Raw genomic sequence first — 10,035 nt, 5'->3', positions numbered from 1 at the left:
GAGATCAAACTTACAGAAGGGCAGGAGCTTTGATAGTGTCTGTGGGAGGAGGGGCTGCTAGTGCACGCTGTAGAGAAGGCAGAACGTAGGAAAGTGAAAGTAATTGCTTCCCTGCAAACCATGTGACCTCTCTCCTCCAAACATCACACGCATGGGCAGAGAGGGGAGGGGGAGTGTACAGCTAGATTCTCATGTCGTAGTGCCACCTGGCTTTTCATTACAGAGTGGCTGCCTCCAAGCACACAGGTAATGCTGTGCCTGCACAGGATGAATGTGTAATGAGCAGAAATGGAAGCCCCCATGACAAAATACAAACCAAAATAACTTATGCATGGATTTGTGGATTAACATTTTATTTGCCAGACAGTGTTTATGGATGTGTGTTTTTTATAAAAATGCAAAAAAAAAAAAAAAAGTTTAAAATGACGACAGATTCCCTTTAAGGTTTACAATTAAACAGAAGATGAACAGGGAGATCCATATTAATAACCATACACAAAAGATCCAGACAGAGGCATCCGGATCATAATTAAAAGTACAATCTCAAAGGCGAAGATGTGAGTTTCAAATAGTTTGACTCTTTAAAGCAGAGCCATCTGAACCATTTTGTACTACACTGATCTGGCAATATGAGAGTTCTTCGAATTTGTGTATTTCCTCTAGTTTTTTATACTATTCATGTACAGTTGGTATTGTGGGTTTTTTTCCACTTCTGTGGTATTAGAATTTTAGCTGCATTCAGTAGGTGGGGTTTGATTGTGGAGGTGAAGGTAGAGAGAGGATAAATTCCTATCATACTTACAGTGATTTTCCTTTCCTGGCCATCCCCCTGGTCAGCATTAACCTTCGGGTAGCCCGCCCCCCAAGCTCCGTGTAGACGTGTCCCCTAGCAATCATTTAAATTCCCCTCCTCCCTCACCACTGTGTCTCTGTAAAAAGCTAGTGAGTAAGGGTGGGCATGCTGACCAGGGGGATGGCCAGGAAAGGAAAATCACTGTAAGTATGATAGGAATTTATCCTTTCCCTGGCCATCCCTGGTCAGCATTAACCTTCGGGAAATACCAAAGCAATCAAGGGAGGGAACAATTATGCTTAACATTTTAATTCTTTTTTGTAGCACTCTGAATAATCATTTGGCCAAAATTGGCCCTACTTTTGGCTCTCGTATCAATACGATAATGCTTTATGAATGTATTAGAACTGGCCCAAGTAGCTGCTCTACAGATGTCATCTGCTGAGACTCCTGCCTCTGCCGCCAAAGATGCCGCCACACTTCTCGTTGAATGAGGCCGCACTCCCTCAGGTGTATTCTCTCCCTTCAACGAAAAAGCTTTCTTGATTACTGTCACAACCCATCTTCTGAGTGTTACTGTGGAAGCCACTTCACCTTTTCTTGCTCCCGTCGGAATTATAAATAACCTGTCTGATTTCCGAATCAACTCTGTAGCTTGCAAATAAGTTTCTAGACAACTTTTCACATTTAAAGCATCACTCACATCTGTAGCCTCTGCTGGTAAGTATATTGGCTCATTAATGTGGAAACTTGAAACTACCTTCGGTAGAAATTCCAGGACTGCTCTGAGCGTAACCCCTTGAGCGTTAAAAATTGTATGTGGCGAACGAGCTGATAATGCCTGAATTTCTGAAATTCTTCGACCTGAAGCAATAATCACCAAGAAGACAGTCTTTAAGGTCAAATTCCACAAAGAAATCTCTGCCACCGGCCAAAAAGAAGAATTAGACAGAACATCCAAAAGAAGTGGCAAATCCCAAGGCGGAGCACATTTCTTCACTGGAGGCCTAATCCTTACTCTTGCCTTAAGGAACTGGATGACCAAAGGTTCTGCCGAAAGACTTCTTCCCAATATTGCTGACAACGCAGATACCTGTACTCTCAAGGTGCTAGCACTGAGGCCTTTCTCCAGACCTGACTGCAAAAATTCCAGAATCTGCATTATCTCTGGCTTCTGAGGGTCAATCCCTTTGAGTGTTGCCCAAGACAAAAAACAGTCCCAAATGCTATCATATCTCCTAGAAGTGCTTGTCTTCCTGGACTTTGATAGAGTCTTAATCACTGATTCCGAATAACCCTGCTCTCTCAACCTGCAGAACTGAGTCTCCATGCCGCCAGTCTTAGTTGTTCTGGATTTGGATGAAAAATCGGACCCTGCTGTAAAAGATCTTTCCTTATTGGCAACCTGAATGGAGCCCTCACCGCCAACCTCATCAGAAGCGGATACCAAGGTCTCCTCGGCCATTCTGGTAACACTGCTATAATTTCCATCTTGGACCTGAGCACCTTCTTCAAGACTTTGAATATCATAGGAAGGGGAGGGAAAACATATGCCCAGAGACCGTTCCAATTCTGAGCCAGCGCATCCACCGCTAACGCCTGTGCATGGGGAACCCGGGAATAAAATATTCTCATCTTGGAATTCACTGGAGTGGCCATCAGATCCACTAATGGTGTTCCCCATCTCCTCGTTATTAAGTTGAACACCTGCCAATTCAGACTCCATTCTCCTTGGTCCAGGTTCTGAGGCTGAGAAAGTCGGCTTGTTGATTCAAAACCCCCGGAATATGCACTGCTGTTATACCCATCAAGAACCTCTGGGCAAAACACATTATTGGCTCCACTTCCTTCATCATTGTTTGGCTTCTCGTGCCTCCTTGATTCTTTATATAGGAGACCGCTACCATGTTGTCTGATCTCACACAAATCTCTTGTCCCACAATGAAAGGCTTGAGGACTTGTAAGGCTTGAGCAACGGCCCAGAGTTCTAGCACATTTGATTTTGTGTGTGATAAGTCTTGACTCCACACACCCTGGACGATATTTTCTTGAACATAAGCTCCCCAGCCTCGTCCTGAAGCATCCGTAAATATATCTATTTGCTGCTCTCCTTGCAACGGAATCCCTCTTCTGAGGTTTGATGGTGTCATCCACCACAACATCTGTTCCCTTGCTTCCTCGGACAGGTAGATAGGCTGCTCCCAATCTTCTCTTTCTCTGTTCCACTGAGTGAGAAATAGATACTGTATGCTTCTCATGTTCCATCTCGCCCACTTGACCATTGCAATGGTGGATGTCAGTGTACTCAAGAATCTCATGAACTGCCTGGCTGGAATCCACTGTAGGTGTCTTGTCAATGCTACCAGTCGGGTAATTTTGAAAATCTTTTCTCTTGGAAGCGATACCAGACCTAAACGCGTATCTATTAGAGCTCCCAAGTAAATCAGTGTCTGCGTCGGGTGTAGCTGACTCTTCTCTAAATTGAGAATCCAGCCAAATCTTTGGAGTTCTTGCACAGCCCGATCTCGATGACTGATCAACGTCTCCGATTCCCTTGCTACTAACAGCAAATCGTCGAGGTAGTGATAGATCTCTATCTTCATCCTTCTCAACCTTGCAATAACTACTATCAAAACTTTTGAAAAAGTCCTTGGTGAGGTGGAAAGCCCGAATGGAAGGCATCTGAATTGTAAATGCTGGCTTTGAAAGCAAAATCTGAGAAAACGCTGATGACTTAGCGCCACAGGGACGTGCAAGTAAGCATCCCTTAGATCTATAGAGATTAACCAATCTCCTGGATTTATTGCCGCCTTTATAGTCTGTAGAGTCTCCATCTTGAAACGCAGAGGCTCTATGAATCGATTTAATCTCCTGAGATCCAAGATGGTCTGCATGGGTGTAACTGAAAATTCTATCTTGTAACCTCTCATTATTATTGATGTAACCCATGCGTCTCTTGTCTCTTCTGCCCAGACTCCCGCAAAAAGTAACAATCTTGCTCCTACCGGAATCTGGGCAGGCATCTCCTCATTGCTGTTTAGGTTGATTCCTTGGAGATCTTGCCCCCGCGGACTTGTTTCCTCTAAGGAAATTGGACTAGCCCGCCTTCCAAGATGTTGATCGAAAAAATTGTCTGCCCGGTCTGTAGGTCTTTGCTTCTTCCCTGCGTCTAGATGTAAATCTATCTTGGCGTCTTTGAACATTCCTAAAACGCTTGGTGTTTGGGGTAGAAAAGTACTCTTCCCGCCGGAAGATTTGGATATAATATCATCCAGTGCCTTTCCAAACAGCATCTTACCCTCAAAAGGAAGCTTACAAAGGACATTCTTAGATGCCGTATCTGCGAACAAAGCCTTTAACCATAAGGCACGTCGGGCCGCTATCGCAAAGGTCATTCCTCTTGTGCTAACTTCGCCAGATCAACTGAGGCCTCCAAACAAAAGTTGCATGCCATCTTAATATCATTTAGGCACTGTAGGACCTGCTCACCTACTGCCGCCCCCTCCAAAGTCTGAATAACTTCTTCAGACCACAAGGACATAGCCTTGACAACTGATATTAAAGCCACCGCAGGCCTACACATGGCTCCAGCCACGATATATGATTTTTTCAATTCCGTTTCCATTCTCTTTTCCATGGGCAGCTTAAGTGCAGACAAATCATCTATCGGGAGCGCCGTCTTCTTTGACAGGCGTACCACAGGGGCATCCACTACAGGTGGTGTATCCCAAATCTCCGTACACTCTGCTGAAAAAGGGTACATCTTCTCCAATTTTGGCTCTATTGGGACCCTCCTAGGACCCTTCTACCACTCAGAAGATAGAAGCTCCTGAACTTCCTTATGTACAGGAAACACCTGTTTGTTCCTTCTAGGAATAAACAAAGAAGTGGAAGGCTGTTCATCCTCCTGAAACACTAAAGTCTGCTTAATTGCCCTAATAAGGGCTGGGATCAGCTTCATATCAAAAGAGGATTCTGACTCCTCCTCCGAGGAATCTGTTTCTGACCCCTGTATAGCTGGATCTGTCCCCCTGTGCTTAGGAGACACCATCATATCTCGTCCAGTAGCCTCCTTAATGCCTTGTGCCACTGCCTGTGAGATCCAGGATAAAATCTCTCCAGAGGACGGATCACCAGGGGCTGCATCAGATTTAGCAGAAAGGGATTGTGATTCTTGAGATTGAGCCCTCATTCTTTTTCTGCATGGGGAAGACTGCTCAAGATCTCCATCCAGCAGCTCCAATATGCGCAGCTTGCATAGCCTCTTCCCCCTAGCAGCAGGCTTGTTACAAGCGCTACACAGGCTGATCACTTCAGCTTCCAGCTCAGTAACCAACTTCCTCTTGCTAGATGCGTCTTCCATCTGCCAATAAAACAAATCGTCAATAATAAGGGAACACCCTGCTCTTTTCGCAGTAACTTACCAGAATATGACTCACCATACACCTGAGAAAGCGGCACAATTCTCGGCAGCCAGCTCAACTCACACCACAGCACAGCAAAGTTGCAGCTAGGGCGCAGGAACTGGCTGCCGGCAAGTTATTTAAAGGTTCGCGCCGTGGACGCACTTGGATGACGTCATTAGATCGCGCCCCACAGCTCCGTTACCAGCCATGCTGACACCCTGTCCCCGGCCGCTACGAGGGACCCCAGCTTGAGGAAGCGCTATGGCAACCACAACAGCTGAGCCTCGGGCAAAGAGAGCCATGTACTGTGCCCGGAATCCAGCCCAAAAGGACCGCGTGAGTCATAAAAGAAAGACTTCTCTAACAAATTAGAGGACACTCTCACGAGCTAAAAAAAAAAGACACAGTGGTGAGGGAGGAGGGGAATTTAAATGATTGCTAGGGGACACGTCTACACGGAGCTTGGGGGGCGGGGCTACCCGAAGGTTAATGCTGACCAGGGATGGCCAGGGAATGGTTTATCCATGTAGAACAACAAGACATACAATGGATTGTCTGGTATATCTTAATTCAAAATATGGTGTATTGCAGTGTCTAATACTGTCCCAATATGGTTTAATTAGTGTGTGACTATGAAGATTTTCATTCATCCAGGTCATGGTATATCGAATATAAGTAATTCTAAAACAAATGGACTTGCTGAGTAATCATTGAAGACGTTTCACTACTCATCTGAACAACGATTGTGCATGTCCAGAATATGTGTATCAGGGATACTTTGTCAGTACCACATCTCCATCTGTCATTGGCATGTTTATAGATAGATTTTAATCTGGAGGGAATATAGTACCACCTGGAGACTATTTTCCAGTTTGTCTCCTGGAATCTGCAGCACCTAGTTACCTGGTATTTGTTCAAGAGGTTACTTAATTGTTCATCCTGTAACTGAATATTCAAATCTTTCATCCATGAATATAAGTACGTGGGTCTGCTGGGTAGGTGAGGTTGGCGTAGGTGTTTATATAGTTGTGAGATTGTATGTCTGGGGGGAAGCTTAGTGGAGCAAAGGATTTTTTTTAAAAGGGAGTTAGAGCCCATCCCAGTGTGGAGGGGCCTCCCATGCTTTGAAATAAATGTTTTATCTGTGTGAATTTAAGGTGTTCTATCTGTAAGAATGCTTTGACCAATGGGAAACAGTGTTTATCTATAAATTCCCCTTTGTTAAGAAAATGAATCATTTGCAGGTTGTCCTCTATTAATCAGTTAATAGTGCTGCTCCAGCAGAATTCTGCACTGACATCCATTTCTCAAAAGAGCAAACAGATTTTTTTATATTCAATTTTGAAATCTGACATGGGGCTAGACATATTGTCAATTTCCCAGCTGCCCCAAGTCATGTGACTTGTACTCTGATAAAGTTCAATCACTCTTTACTGCAAGTTAGAGTGAGATCACCCTCCTCCCTTTCCCCCCTTCAGCCAAACAAAAGAACAATGGGAAGGTAACCAGATACCAGCTCCCTAACACAAGATAACAGCTGCCTGGTAGATCTAAGAACAGCACTCAATAGTAAAAACCCATGTCTCACTGAGACACATTCAGTTACATTGAGATGGAAAAACAACAGCCTGCCAGAAAGCATTTCTCTCCTAAAAGGCCGGCACAAGTCACATGACATGGGGCAGCTGGGAAATTGACAAAATGTCTAGCCCCATGTCAGATTTCAAAATTGAATATAAAAAAATCTGTTTGCTCTTTTGAGAAATGGATTTCAGTGCAGAATTCTGCTGGGGTAGCACTATTAACTGATACGTTTTGAAAAAAACATGTTTTCCGATGACAGGATCCCTTTAATTCAATCTGGAGTCATGTCCACTGTATTTTCAGTTTAATATTACAAGCAGTCATTGTTAAGGAATCAGCAGTATAAGGTGGTCTTCAGACTGAATAATTGGCCCTTATGAATATAGTAGTATGATAATCCCAGATGAAATACTATCCAAAGATAAGGAATCAAAGTAAACAAAGGCAGAGAAATAAAAAAAATTAAAAAATAAATAAAAATTACCGCACATGAGAAAAAAGTGGAGAGAGGCATGTTTTAGCGGTCTATCCAACCAGGTCTGTCTTATAGAGTTTCCCTCTGTGGGTATGGGTAGATTACAAAGTTTCTGGAGCCATCTAGAAGCAGATCCGCTCATTTGGTAGTATGTATTGTGCCTGGTTCCAAGCTAGTTGTAACTCTTATATCGCATATATCTGTGTAGATGGTGGTGGAAAGGTTGTGCGTCAAGGATTTGCAAACCCTAGTGTGACGTTTGTATAAGAAATTGGAACTTATCTTGAATAGGAGTGTTGCGGTTAATATCTCTGTGTGAACCGTAAAGGCCTGCCGTGGAAGTGAGATGGATGTGAATGAGGAGCGTTTTTCAAGATAGACTCCTACGAGAAAATAAGGACATTAAAGTAGTGGTTACCGTCCAATCCTGATGGTTCCGGAGGTCTGGCGCTTAAGGATTCTGAGCTTGCGTCTTGTGAAAGCTCAGCTTGTTGGCTTGGTGTAGCACTGGTGAGTGGTTGGTCTGGGTACACGTATCTGCTTCATTCCTGGATGTCTACGGATGGAAGGACCAAGTAGCTGGAAAAAGAAGTTGAATCAGACGGGTCTCTGAGTGAATATGTTTTCCCACCTTGTGTGCCAATAGAGCAAATGGGAAGTGAAAGGGGGGAACTGAAAGGGTTAACTTCTATCCTTGAAACTTCTGTCCTTGCTCAAACTTCTTTGTGCAAAACATGCTTATATGGCACGTACTCCCCAGCTGGCCTGAGCAGCCCCCAATGCCCTTGGGCGAATATGTTTCTTATCTCTTCTTATCACGCATACCAGCACACCCCACTCTCACAACTTCTACAATGTTTCTTTCTGCAGACACACACTTTTCATTTTCCCTTAGGCTAAGGCATACTTTTGTAACACGTCATATTGGCTATATAAGCAACTGCTGTAACCCTAATAAATCGGAACTTGCTTTGTAACACACGAGCCTACTGTGTCGTTCTTTGCAAGACCCCTGCGCAGTGTATCTGGAGGGTGTAATCAGATGGTTTCTGCCGTGCCAAGACGAACCGGTTCGCCTAGGGATAGCACAGTGAAAGCCCGGGATTTCTCCTGTTCCTTTCAGCTGGTGTCAGAAGTGGGATCGGTTGGATATCCGGAGGTAAGTAGAATTGCTGTCTAAACTGATGTTTTTTTCTCTTACCTTTGGCTCTTTTCAATAACCGATTTCTTGATATAAAAAACAAAAAAAAACAAAAAAAAAGGAAACAATATAACAACGAAAAAGAATAAAAATAGGTTTTGCCTCTTGTATGGCGGTTTGAGGCTGGTTGTTATATATATAAAAAATAAAATATAACAACAAAAAAGAATAAAAATAGGTTTTGCCTCTGGTATGGCGGTTTGAGGCTGGTTGTTAATTGTCTCGCGAGGCTGTTTTGCAAAGGTTCGCCTCCTGTAATGGTCGAGACTGAGGCTGTTTTGCAAAGGTTCGCCTCATGTAATGGTCGATACTGTTAGTACAGTAAGATAGGGATATTTAGGTTGCACGCAGAAACCTTTTCTTACTGACTGATTCACCTCTCCATATATAATATTGTCTCGTTTTGTCTTTGTACGTGTATGTATCCCCCATGTCTGTATAGAGATTAAGGTATATATGTCACATTGTATTCAATTTTCTTGACGTGTAACTTCTTACTTAAAAATCTATCATTCTTTCGCCATGCGTGTGTGTATATGCCATCCAGGGACACATAATTGTTTGTTTGTATATTGATAACTGTTACTAATACATCCTGTTGGTGTTGCTGCTATTTGTAAGTTGTACTAATCATATATATATGGTGATGGAAATTGCTACGTGAGGGCAGTGATTCTGTCAACAGAATTTCCCAAAGCCGGCAGGTAAGCCACTTGTTGTTTACCAACAGGGAACTTCTGTTGGTAGTGTTCACAAGTCACACACTTTGTTATAAGTGATTACATATATATATATATATATATATATATATATATATATATATATGTAAGGCATGTATGCATATGTTTTGTTGTTTTGCCGTCTAAGTGTTGGGTATTGTATGTTGGTATAGTTGTGTTACCAATTAATTCTACTGCTAACTGTCTGTGACCACATTTGTGGATTGCCTCCTATCTTTGTACTGTCACTTTTATTTCTTTTACTTTTTGTTCTTACTAGAGACATAAAACTCTGGATTTGATCCAAAGGCAGGCTATCTTTTCTAAATCAGATTTATGAATCCAGGAAATAGGTAATTAGCCTGGGACAGGGAGTAATAGGGTCTAGAAATCACATGAGCAGTATTCGCTAGGAAGAACTGCAAGTCTCATCCAACACTACACTACTTGAAAAGATAGAAAGCTGCTATCCTAATATTTCTCTTCTATATTTTCCTCTAATGAAGAGTAACAAATAATGTATGTTTAAGTAAAGATTGTTTGGGAATGTGTAAAAGAGAAAGTGAAATAAGGAACAATATTAATGTAAAGCGAACAGCTCACAGATAAGTTCTCTGACAGTAATAGCTCAGATACAGAAGAGCAGGCTTTCCCCAGCCCCGCAGCTACGCTCTACCCCACCCGTACAATACAAAGTAGAGAAAAAGGGGGGTGACGGGGGACGCTGCAGAAGCGCATCTTAGAAGGATTTTTCAAGATGTTCCACAGCCCCACACTAATCCACACAAATTTGCACAGGAACTCTTGTTTGTCCATGGTGCTCATAAGCCTAATTAACTCAAACGTGCGTGGTCCAG

This window comes from Xenopus laevis, chromosome 2L (genome assembly GCF_017654675.1).
Source record: "Xenopus laevis strain J_2021 chromosome 2L, Xenopus_laevis_v10.1, whole genome shotgun sequence".
Lineage (NCBI taxonomy): Eukaryota > Metazoa > Chordata > Amphibia > Anura > Pipidae > Xenopus > Xenopus laevis.
Note: the sequence above shows the minus strand (reverse complement) of the source record.